At 40.3% G+C, this 13,493-nt stretch overlaps 1 protein-coding gene across 10 annotated transcripts in view; it reads left to right on the plus strand.

Moving 5' to 3' along the window:
* Positions 1-13,493, plus strand: part of LOC132119677 (calmodulin-binding transcription activator 1-like) — a 304,884-nt gene that overhangs the window by 48,485 nt on the left and 242,906 nt on the right. The gene's annotated exons all lie outside the window — the stretch shown is intronic.

Consider the following 13,493-nt stretch of genomic DNA (forward strand, 5'->3'; position numbering starts at 1 on the left):
TTAGCGTAGATGCCATTCTTCTAATGATGTAGCAAGTACATCGGGTGGTATGGGAAGTGTTCCCGGTTCCGGTTTTTATAGAAGTAGGTAAGTAGGTTTTTATACATGAAAACATACAACTGATTTTATTTTTTAGGATGGGGGTTCTTTATATTCTTTGCAGCAAAAAGTGAAAATCTCTTTACTACTGAATGCTAGAAATTATAGAGCTGGAGAGAAATGTTTTACCAATGTAGTGATTTGTCTACATATCTTGAGGTGCTTTTCATTAAGGTTCTCCCTTCTTTTTGCACAAGAAGAAGGTTGGTGGTTGTATTGCTTCCTTTTTAAGCAGGATAGCCCACCGCTAAATGCATGTGGAGGGAATATTACCCGAAGGCTCGAGAGAACACCTGTCTCTGAATGGCTCGTTCTAACTGCTCCACTCCAAGACAGTTTTACAACAACTCAAAGGATGACATTAAGTGCAGAAAAAAAAATGAGAAGTCAGCACCTGAGGGACATTACCCGCTCAATTATAGTGCTAAAATGCACTGGTGATCATAGCACCACCTGTGAATGTCATATGTGCGGTCTCTTATCCTTCCCCCGTGCTATTTATCGACCCTTTGGATGATAAGTTTTATAAGCACAACTTGCTGAGCTGTCAAGGGTGAAAAGGTGGCATGTAGCGCACATTGCTGGCCGCACAACACCGAAGTGCTGAAGCAATATATAAGCCTGACTGTAAAAATAACCTGTTCTCTTTGTCGTCTCCTCTCCGTGACACTCAAAAGTTATGTCTTTTAGTAACACGTTCATATTAAACTCTGCCTCTGTATTTTGACTTCAGAAATGTCTCAGTCCCTGGAGTCTCGCCAGCTCACACGGGGCTGGAAAACCCCACGACGTGAAAACAAATAGTGGTTCCACACACCCGGGGGCAGAGGTGATGGGCCGCAGACAGAGCTGAAATCTCCGGTGCTCTGAGTCAAATCTGATGCCCGGCAGCAGGCCACGAGGCAGAAATCACATTCTCACTTCTCACAAGAAAGTCAACAGGAGCAGCGGGGAGGAGAAATGTGAATATTGGATATCCCTAGGTGACAGGCAAACTCAAATAACCGTCAGTACAGCTGTGGATCAGTGAATCCACCTCAGGAAATCAGAAGGAAGGGAAATTCAGAGCGTGGGATAATAAAAAGACAAAATAGCAAAATTCAGTGATGTACAGACCGTAGCAGAGCGATAAGGACGGACGGGGTCTGATTACTTCTTCTAAGCTTTTATAAGAGGATAACTCAATATCTTTCTGCTCTTGCACGGTGTCATGAATAATACGGGGAGCGTGTAATTTGGGGATCTGCATGTGAAAATGCATGTTTGTGCATGCAGTCGGATCTTATTATTCAGCCGTTTCGCAGCACGGCCGTGTTCAGCGGTGTTGGGAGCTGTGAGATTAGTATTTTCCTTAAATTCATGGCAGTGAATAATTTGACTTTTTCGTTTTATATCTGAGTGACTTTAGACAATAATGCAGTGATACTATTATCTTCGGCGGGGAAAATGCTTAACTGTAGCCGTCTGCGCTTTACGCCATAAATCTCACAATTTTATGTCCAGATTCATATTTTCAGGAAATGCCTGCCGTCTACATTAGGCTGAGCATGTCTACATCTATATACAGCACTCAAGGTACGTGCACACTTAACAAATTCAAGTATTGACCTCACCATTCAGCTGATTAATAAAGCGGCCGATGCACAAAGAAGACTTTTCACCAAAACGAGACCCATGGAAGCAGATGAAACTAAGCATGGTTTCTTCTTTCTTGAGAGGTTGTGCAAAACTGCATTAGTGAAGCTCACAGAAAGAAATCTGCGAGTAATAACTCAGAAAATCTAGTAATTAGCACGAGCAGCTGTAACACAATGACCCCTATTCATCAAAGCCATTTACTCTAGGTACAATTTGAAGCGAACCCTTTGCCTGCAGGACGTACTTATCAGGTATTTTTTTTTCTCAATGTTGTTTTTCTACTATAAGCCAAAGATGATGAGCTGTCCATGTAGAGTTAAACACCCTGTGGTTGGATTGAGGGGCTGAAGGGTGATGAGATACTAACCCTGAGGTCAGGCTCGGAGGAGAAGAATGTTCTTCAACATAGAAGAATAGTTATCCAACGCAGGGAAAACGGGGGATAAAGTGTAGCGTGCACTAATTGCAATAGTTGTAATAATTGCACATAATTCAGGGTCGTTGAGAATTATGCTGACTAAAGTACTCGTAAAGACACAGATTCCATGGCACCCTAATTCCACAGGCAGGATGACAAGCAGAGAGGAAGATAGTTCACAGAGGAACCTCAAGTTCAGATCTTTGTACTAGAACAGGTGACATCAAGCATTAAAACTAACCCCTCTGAATTGACCCAATAGAAGGCAGGAGATTGCAGTGCAAGGGGACAGATAAAGATATCAAATGAGCTTTAGTGTGGTCCATTCAGTAATACTATATCAGTATGGTAGTGCACTGGCAGTTCATTGGCATTCAGAACTTGTTTCCCCAGAGAGAAAAACCTGCTTGTTTTTGTAACGCAGTTACCTATCAGAGAAGCATGTTAACATGGCAGTGTGTTTATCCTGTTGAGTGATAGGGTGCCATCACATTGGAAGCTCAAGTTGACGCATCCCTCTATGTCTTTGCCATCCCCTTCAGCCAGCACTCAAATTCGAATCCTGGATATCTGGATTCCGAGAGAGAGAGAGAGAGAGAGAGAGAGAGAGAGAGAGAGAAGGTGCTTCATCAATCTGCCTCATCACAATTCTCTCTTGATTGGAGCATCAATGGTCATCAATGTTTTTTATTTATTATTATTTTTATTTGTTATTTGCCAGGTGGGTCAATGACATTTAGTTTTTAGTTTTTTTCCAGACCTATTAATTGAATAAAAATACTCTAAAAATTCATTTTGTACTTCATGATAAGTAGAATATACCTCTTCTGTGACAATTCAAATTCATAATTTGTATAGGGTATTAATCAAAATTTGCAGTTTAACAATTTTCCTGATATCATAATAAAAAATAAAAAAACTAATCGTAATAAAATGAAAAGCCTAATTGAATAAATAAATTAATTATTGTAAATACTATATTTTAAAGAATTTTTTTGCAAATTTAAAATTAATATAATTACAAATAATTATTTCTGAGTAGCAGTTTTTTTATTGCTTTTTTGAATATGAATATTTGAAAAAGTTTTGTGCAACAAAGATTTTCAGAAGGTTTATCCTTTTCTTTATCTTGAATATTCTGAACTGTCTTTGACCCATGTACCACTTCAGCTTAATGCTGCTTTCATCATAAGACTAGGTTGTGAACGAGTCACATAAAACATGTTTGAAGTCAAAACAAGCCATGTATTTATGCAAAATGTTTTTAATACAAAAACTTTTGCAAAAACAAGACATTTTTCGCCCGCATTTTCTTCCCCCAGAATTAATTAATTATTCTGCCCCCATTTTCTGTTTTAATACGTCACAGTTCTGTTGCTCGCTACAGGCCATTATTTTATCATAAATGCATGATTCTGATGACATCCTCTGTCAATACAGCTTTCAGAATTGGGAGAGCGGCAAGAGATAATATGCCTAATGTTAATAATACTCATCGATAAAATAACAATCACAGATACATTTTCTCCCCTTCAGTGCTCTACACATGCATCAATCTGCCAGGACGTAGATAAGCAGGATTTTAATGGTGTCTCATCTGAAGAGGTAGTAATGAATGTGGCAGGGATTTGTTGGAGACCAGAATGAATGGCTTTCTTTCTGGTTTTGCATGCTGATGCATGCACACTTCTCTCATTTGATTGTAATGCAAACGGCGCGATGGCAACCGTTAATCAGTGCCGAGGTGTAGAGATTAGTATCTTTAAGTGGAATAGATGGAGTGGGATTTGAACTGCAGGGTCTAACTTGGATAAGTTAACTTTGGCACTTTGTCTCTCAGGTCTGCAGGCCGCTGGTAGACTGGATTAACTCTGGATGGGTTCTTCTGAGCAAGCCAGACTGTTGAATCTCAAATGCTTTCAGAAGCATAAATGTTAGCCTTAAAGGTCATCACACTGAGTTTTAAAGATTCAAGTGGTCTTGTTTTGTTACCTAGACTGATGCACAACACATTTCTTTTAACAAAAGAGCTCTTGTGGCTTGACATTTTCTCAGTTTTTTCATGTTTTGCCACAACAACCTAAATGGCAATATGACAAATTAAATATTACAACAACCCTATATGGACACCTTTGCAACTGAATAGCCATTGGCAAGTAATTTTTTTAGTTTACTCGCCAGATATATATTTATTTATCACGTTAATAAATATATATATAAAATAAATGTTTGTAAAATTGCAGTTTTTAATAATCTATAAACAAATATTTTGACCAGTGTGGCACTGTAGTGCAAGACTGTAATTCAGTCCTCATGGATGCAATTTAACAGAAGAAAACAGCGCTTCAGAGCAAACGCAATAGAGCCGAACTTGAGCAGGGTTTGGATGATTATGTAAACCAGGTACGTCCCTAGGATTGGAAGACGGGGGATTAGCCCCCAGGGTACTTAAAAACTTGCGATTGCAAAATCTTTGCACTCACATACAAGCGTGTGTGTGTGTGTGTGTGTGTGTGTGTGTATACATAGACATAGACCATTACTGACCTCAATCACACCAGCTCCCTTAGAATCAACTGGCCCGCCAATCTCCTGTGGCTGCTTCTCTTTCTATCTGCTACAATCGTTAGATTAATTGATTATCAAAATAATCATTTGTTGCAGCCCTAGCATGATATTTTGAGTAGTAAACCTTAACCAGGCAGAAATGAAGTAGAAGCATATCTCTGTGGAGACCATCTATCAAACAGCAATGCATGTGTTTTTTGTTTTTTTTTCAGACAGGTTTTTGTAACCATAATGACCAGCTCTTCCTGTGCCCCACTCCCCGCAGGACACAATTACCACCTCTACATAGAGGACAACCTCTGTCATGTAAATGGTCCAAACCCCTCGCATTAGACTGAAAAAGGTTCTCTTCTGCCCCTTGAATGGATCATGTTTTTTTCTTTATCTGTGAGCTGAGCCACATTTAAAGAGACACAAACAGCTCCTGACTTCAAAGAAAGGAACGTGAAATGACCTTTTCATGATGTGCGCTCATAGAAGCTGAGTGCACATAAACACACGGATTTAAATTGATCTCTTCCATACATATTCATGCCCAGAGCATTCACAGAATCTCACATACGTGGCCAGAGAAGATGGTCTGCAGTAATTGAGGTGTTTTGAGTTTGTAACCTTGAGTGCATTTCAGCCCTGATAAACACAACAGGTCAAAAGTACCTCTGTGTGTTCTCTGACAGAGCTTGGATGAGGCTTTGAAATAAAATGACTCTTTTATAGGATGTCATCTGGTTGGGGACAAAAAAGCATCCATTCATCCATATGTACACATATTGTATAAGCTCTTAAACCTCGCTATCTGCTGTGTAAAATATAAAGTTCTCTTCTTAGTATGGGATAATACTTAATGTAAACGTTTGAGAGCTAAAGAGGTGAAATTCTAACATAAAAAAAATACATTGCACAAAAAAATTGTATAATATATTTAATATATGTATGTTATATTTGGGGAAAAAACATTAATCTGTATTTTAATAAATAAATTATTTATAACTAAAACTATTTGCTTTTGTTGAACTGTCTATTAAATGATTTCTGACTTTTAGAACGCATGGAGAAAGCTTTATTTGTTTGTATTGTATTTTTTTGGTTTGTTAGAGCAATCAATACATATTCATACATAAAATATAAACTTGCACTGGAATTGTGTTTGTGTATGTGGGTGTTCGTATGTGTGAAACAAACTGCGGTAAGACCGCCTCGGTAATTGCGTCTGAGAACACACAAAGGCTGTCTCGTTGCTATGTGACAGCAGCCGTTGAATGAAGGCTTTTTCTTGCCTTTGATTTGATGGACAGGTCTATTGTGGAGGGCGGGTGTTGACGACTTTTATTGCAGAAGGAGATGAAAGAGGATGACAATATGTTTACCCGTATCATAGAAATTTCATACGTGGAACAGAATGTTGCTGCTGTTGCAATCTGCTTTTTCAAACACTGTCCACTAATATTGGGTTTGTTACGTGTCGTTTTGGATCTCATTTGGAACATGGATATTTCATCAAGTAACATCAGAAATGGGTTCAAGAGTTTCCAGGGATGGAATTTTACATCTCAGAGACTGTGAAATATTCACTGTTCTTTAGTTAGAACCTCTATTATGGCAGAAAAGGTCTAGCGTGTGATGTCTCTCCGCGTCTAACAAGAGCGATCATGGTTGGCAAGACATCATTAGTGAGGGTGTGTGCTTGCCTGATAGTCTGTCAAAGGATAAGTGAACTCATGAGTATCATTTTCTCTTTCCTTTTCTCTTGGCCAATTATCATAGAAGTTTCTTTTTAAATGCCTATAACCAAGAGTCAAAAGAGACAAAACTGCTCAGCCTTCTGTCTTTCTTCTGCTGTCACTGATGATTCAGAAATTCAGACATTATTGCACCTATTTTTGCCTTACACAGAAGCAAACTATTTATCTTGCCATTTGTAATTTGACAAAAAACAAAACAATATTAACCCCAAAGAAATTTCAAACAGGAAGTATTCAAGTGTACGTGATTGAGATGATGGTGAGCTTTTGGGATCTTGACTCTCAGTTGATCACTAAATATTATTTATATTTTTAATTGTTTATATATCTATATTTTGTTTGTATTTAATTATTTTTTTTTACATTAATTTTATTTTATTTTGTGGTGATAATTCACCATTGTTGGATGCAGTAGGATTTTTTTTAGTTAATTAATTAATTTATTTTAGTTATTTATTTTTAATTATTAGTTATTATAGTTTTTAAGGAATCTTGGTGTGTGTTTTTGTGAGATTTGCTACACGAATGGGTACATCTTGAAAATCTACAGCATTAAGCCCCATGTTTAAATGAAGCTTGTAGATGTGCTGTTTTTACAAACTCATTCACACATCATAGAGCGGTGTGCTTGACTCCGTATGCACATTTTTTCACTCATCGGTTAAGTTTGCATATGGATGATGGCAAACAACCCTAGCAGTCAGCAACACAGCTTCACCCAAACGATTTGGCGCAACAGTCTGCCAAATCATGAGTGTCGCTTTGCTACACCGAGCACACAGCTGTAAAAGCCCCCTCCACCAGATCCGCCCATAATCTAAGAGTTTGTTCTGTTTTCAGACAACGATGCAGTTTTGAGCTAGGAGCTTTGCACCAGTAAGGGCGTGTAGATCTTCCATCCTCAGCCGTTGGAACACTGTGTCTGAACAGCCCTTGACACGTGTATACACGTGACCCCCCTTTCTCTCTCACTCTCTCCAGATATTTTTGGCTACCGCCTTGAGCTGTATCTTACTTCAAAGATGAGCAGAGGTGCTTTGTTTTTATTTATTTATTCCTTCTTTTCTCTATTTATTATTCATTTGTTCCTCCTTCAGCTGTTCGCAGACTGGCAGGCTGAGCTGATGTCATGGAACAAGCTGGGACTGTTTTAAAACAGAGGCGGAGCATCTGCCGGAGTCCCTCGCGATCTGGACTTGACATCCTTCTGGCTTTGGAACGAAGAGATCATTACTGAAAGCTAGCCTGACCTTGTGTTTTTGTTGAGTGATTTAGAGAAAACAAATGCTGTTGTTTTCAACCTAATGCCTGTGTATAAAGTGTGCACATTCTTAAATATGAAGGTATATATATATTTTGCAGTGAAACCATAGAATAACCATTTTTGGTTCCCCCAAAGAACCTTTTAGTGAAGTTTTTTTTTAAAAAAGATAATGTTTTTTTCTCAGTGTTAAGAATATAAAAATCTAAAGAACATTTTTAAACTATAAAGAACCTTTTGTGGAATGGTTCCACACACTTAAAATAAAGGCCTCCTAAAGTGGGTTTTTGCTGTGATGCCATAGAAGAACCATTCATTTCTTAAAAGAACAATGTTTTTCTTACTGTGAATAACATTTTAATAATCTAAACAACCTTTTTCCACTACAAAGAACCTTTTGTACAATGGAAAGGTTCTTTACGGAACCGCAAATGCCAGTAAAAAAACCTTTATTTTAAATAGTTGACTTGAAAGATGTAATTGTATTTTGATCATTTATTTGCGATTCACTCACTTAGAAGGAAAAATGTAGTGAATGAGATCATGCCTAATTAAAAAAAATAGCACTTTTCCTAATCAGACTCTTGTTCATGTCAAATCATTGTAATCTCCTAAAGAAAATGATATATGTTGCCTTTTTAGAGGTAAAGATTGCAAAAGGTCAAACCTCCATGTGAGAAAATGTCAGCCACTCCATGACTAAGTGTATAACAACAAATTTTGTGTAATAGTCCTTTCAAAACATTTTTGCGGTAATACCAAGATTGCTTGAAAGGAGATGCAGTGATGACATTAATGGTTGAAAACGATTTAAAGAAAGTTTAAAAGGTATATAGCTCACAGGCAACCTGAACGCAAACATGCTGTCAGGAGCACATGACCTGCAGCTTGGTAAAAAAGGAAAAAAATAAAGAAAAGAAAATGAATTCGCATTGTGGGAAACAGCACTTTCATGGGCATTACACTATAATGCCTACACCAACCTTTAACTCCCCTCCTGTGCTCTTTCACTTACGGGAGAGAGTGAGAGAGGAACCGCGTTCATCATCAGTGCCTTTTTTGCGACTGTGGGGCTAAAACAATATAAATAACGGGGGGCTTGAAGGATTGGTGTTTTGCACTCTGACAGTGAGATAGAGTATTGATTCTGAGCGCAGTGCTAAAATTGCCTGCCTCCAGGCACACATGTTGGCAGTTCTCAGAGAATGTGAGGCATCCACTGAAACATGAGAATGCTGTCAGTGATAGCCATGTAGAAACAAAATGCCAAGCATGGGAGAGTAGCAATTCAGCATTGCACGCTGCCCACTGTATGACATCGACATTATCTCAGTGAGCTGCTACACATAAGAGTCCATTCATCAGAAGCAGTTCCGTTCTTGTCTGTTCCTTGAAAAACAAAGTTGAGCTGAGACTCCAACGCAATCTGCGAGCAGTGACCTATTGGCTCTTAAGCTAACCGGTTCTCATTTAGGAAATGGATGCCATGCTGTCAGGGCAATTTTTACATGATTAAAAAACCCCTAAGACAACCTTGCATTACCTTGGCGCTCCATTAATAATGTACAGGAGGCTGATAGGACTCTAACAGTGTGGAGAGGAGCAAATCATGCCAGCTCAATCTCAAATTCATAACCTGCCTGTCCTCTCCCATCCACACTGAGCACTATGTGCCTGTGACAAGGTATGATGCTTTGAGCCTTGATCAAACCCCCAACTGTGGTTGTTTGGTAATGATTTTAAGTTTCTTCTGGGGTCAGAGGGCCTTTTGCTTTTATATATATATATATATATATATATATAGTACAGACCAAAAGTTTGGACACACCTTCTCATTCAAATAGTTTTCTTTATTTTCATGACTATGAAAATTGTAGAGTCACACTGAAGGCATCAAGGGCTATTTGACCAAGAAGGAGAGTGATGGGGTGCTGCGCCAGATGACCTGCCTCCACAGTCACCGGACCTGAACCCAATCGAGATGGTTTAGGGGTGAGCTGGACCGCAGACAGAAGGCAAAAGGGCCAACAAGTGCTAAGCATCTCTCGGGGAACTCCTTCAAGACTGTTGGAAGACCATTTCAGATGACTACCTCTTGAAGCTCATCAATAGAATGCCAAGAGTGTGCAAAGCAGTAATCAGAGCAAAAGGTGGCTAATTTGAAGAACCTACAGGTACAATATGACATATTTTCAGTTTTTTCACACTTTTTTATGTATATAATTTCATATATAATTCCACATGTTAATTCATAGTTTTGATGCCTTCAGTGTGAATCTACAATTTTCATAGTCATGAAAATAAAGAAAACTCTTTGAATGAGAAGGTGTGTCCAAACTTTTGGTCTGTACTGTACGTATATATATATATATATATATTGTGACGAGTCAGCTGCCTCCTCCCTGATTGTCACCCCCCCCCCCCCCCCCCCTCTTAAATCGCCGCCCTTCACCAGGCTCCCGAGCTGGAGTGGGTGTGTGAGAGGAGGGGCGCTGGCCGAGTCAGGGCTGGCAGCGTGTGATGGGGCACACCTGAAGGAAATGGAGCCTCATCACCGCCGCTGTTTAAAAGCCCAACGTACCTCTCCTCGGGAGACCGGTCTCTTCCCCGTGCATTCACACTGGTGTCCTCGTGGGTCCAGGAAGGGTGCGTTGAGGGACTCCCGTGCCACCAGAGACGTGAGCTGCCGGACCCGCGATCCGGATGGGAACCGCACCCGTTTACACGGCCGACGGGCCAGGATGCCGGGCCGTCCATCCCCTTCCAGCGCCGCGGCCACCGAGAGTGATGCGGGCGCTAGAGGAAGCCGCTAGCCCCTCGCGCCCCGGACCGAAGAGGGGAGCGCGTGCGGCCGCCGGACTCCGCCCCATACCTGGACCCTTCCTCCATGAACACTGCCCGACCCACACGAACCCCGCAGCACGACGAGGACACCAGATTCCCTGTTTATTTTGGACACTCTTCCCCTTTTGCCACCTTTATCCCCTGTTTTATTTGATTTTCTGTTAATAAAACGCCTGACGCCACGCCCACTGTGTCTGTCTTTTGCTCCTCCCGTCACTATATATATATATATATGTAATACATTTATATTAAAACATTCTTGATGTTATTAGGACAATTCCTTTGTCAGATGCAATGCAGTGATACTTGTGCTTAGTTCTATATGATGTGCAGCTGATATACACAGTGGGGGTTAACACCAATCTGTTTCCACAAGAAGCAGTTTGAGTCTATTGTTGTCAATATCTGCATGCAATGAGCTCCATCATGTTCATGTGAAAAGGGGAGAGAAAAAAATAGCTTTTAAGCAAAGCCTTTGTATTCTCAAGAACACAAGGAGTAAGAGTCTGGCTAGAAGTGGCTGTCCTAAGTGAAGTTGCTCCATCCCCATCAACGACAAACATGAAGCCACATCACTTCAAATCCCCACTCACATGGCTTTAGGATTTAGGGCTCTTTTATATCCTTCTAAAAGTAACAGTACTTCCTCCGAGAGCAGGAATATTGACAGAGCTTCAAAATCCATCTTTTATAGCACTACTATTGTGCAGGAATTGCCTTCTACTGTGTATGGCGCTGTTGGAGTATTGTAGTTGCTCTGAGTGGACAGCCAAGCTATATACTTATTAAGCTATATTATTGGGTACAGGTTGAGTTAAAACACAATTGCTTTTTAACTTCTGTGGTCATTGTGGGACTAAAACAGATGTAGATTTCTACAGATGGAGGTTTCTATGCAGAATCATGGGTAAAGTACTTTTTCACCAACAATTCCAGTGTTAAAAAGATTATTTAGAAATAATTTGAAATGCTGGCTGATTGCTTCAAAAGAAGCATCGATTGACAACCATGCAGCTCACAGTTGGTCTTTAAAAGTTTAGCGTTTGTTTACTTCGGGATCCCAACTATTTCAAAGGTCACTCACCTCTTGATGGCCATATCAAGCATACTGGTCACTTTTGAGAGCCAAACCCCTGACCCTTTGAGGTCCATCTCAGTGGCAGACACATGTCGAGTCATGATGGGGCATCCCTTGCCATCTTGACCTACAGATCTTGCTGTCACTCCCCAAGGCGAGTCAGGCGATTCTCTAAGTCAGCTCATGTCATTGGGAACATATGCCAAAATGCCTTGGGAGTTTTGGTCCACTTTCTTTAATGCCTGACCCTTCAATCCCTTGAAACAACTTTAACTCTCTTAGTAAAAGTCAAGCAATTCTGGGTAAAAGAGAGGCATGCACTGTCAAAGATATACATAGCAAACATGCTTAAATATCCAGCACTTCCCCACAACGGCTGTGTTCAAAGTGCATATCCAGGGGAGTTTAGGGAGGGAATTAATAAATCTAGCTTCAGTGTTGTACAGAAATAACAAGTATTGATGAGCTATTCAGAGTGTATTTCCCAAAGGACGGGTAATTGTGCCCTGTGTGCTCTTGTACTTGAGAAACTGCATGGGCTAAAATGAGCTCCTCACGTGACGTCACGTGAAAGGCTTGTGCTGATGAATGTTCATGTCTTCTCTGATCTGGAGTCCGTGTTTGTAAAAGTCACCCTAATACAATCTCGGAGATTGGTTGGTGGGTAAGTGGAAGAGTAATTTGAACATATACACCGTTGAAGAGCAGCTCGCTGGAGGGAGGTTGCTCCCATCAGGCCAATATAAGCACTTGTATTCTCACCGTGCTTTCACGCTTTATAACCACCTTTATGGTGCTTTTTAAATTACTGTATGCATGCATTTGATTCTAATGAACACTGTTGTGGTAATGAAATGAATAGTAGTAAGCAGGGTGGCCCGGATGGTTCAGCAATTCTTATGTGTGGGACTAACGAAACACATTTTCTTATTGCTTTAATTTTGTGTACTCTGCTGATCTTTTATTTTCGCAGTTGCTGCGAGGTGGAAAACTATCTCAAGGACACCTGCTAATCTTGCTTTTGCTTATGTTTTAGTTACCGGATCTGAGAACATGGAATAATTCCCTCATCATGATTGTTTCCAAGCTTATTTACGACGAAGCGGGCTATTACTGTGCAAAACCTTTTCTGTTCACAATCATTAGGTGCAGGAAAATGAGACTTCGGAATCATTAGATGAGGGGGGATCTTTGTTGAAGGGCCAAGAACAATAGACTGCTTTTGTTAGCACTTCTGTTTGGTTGTAAGAAACCATCACAATTACGCAAACCGAAACGGTTGTAATTATGCTGAGAGCATTTGTCTTTTTTCTTCCCATTAAAGCTTCTCCGCATATCACAGAGGAACACTTCTAGTCCACTGAACGGGGAGACATTACTGGAGCTGTTTTTCATCCGGCTCGCCCTGTAAACACTATCTCATTTTGCTGATGGTTTTTCGCTGGTGACAAAACGTCGTCTGAAAAAAAGACAGGACAAAAAATGCCAGCAAGCAGTCTTGGGTCGTTTTATTGTTCTTTCGCTGTTGCCGTGTGGTTCAGGACTGGTGAACGTAAGAGCGGTGCTCAGGCTAATCGTCTTTTAGGGTTCATTAGCATGCAGCTCCATGCAGGCTCTGGAATCAAAGGCCTGACCGTGTCCAGGAGGTGGGCTAGCTGCGCCCTTAACTCACGTTCAGTTTGTTGTTTCTGTCATGGTTGAAAATGAATGGCTTGATGCTAATCTTCATGGGAAGATAAGAACACAGCTACAATTAAAAACACATTAAAATGAAAAATAACCGCATGCCCAAAACATTCCAGGCGAGTTCAATAATTGCATCAAGCAGCGTATTCCCTGTTTGAG

Source organism: Carassius carassius, chromosome 38 (genome assembly GCF_963082965.1).
Source record: "Carassius carassius chromosome 38, fCarCar2.1, whole genome shotgun sequence".
NCBI lineage: Eukaryota > Metazoa > Chordata > Actinopteri > Cypriniformes > Cyprinidae > Carassius > Carassius carassius.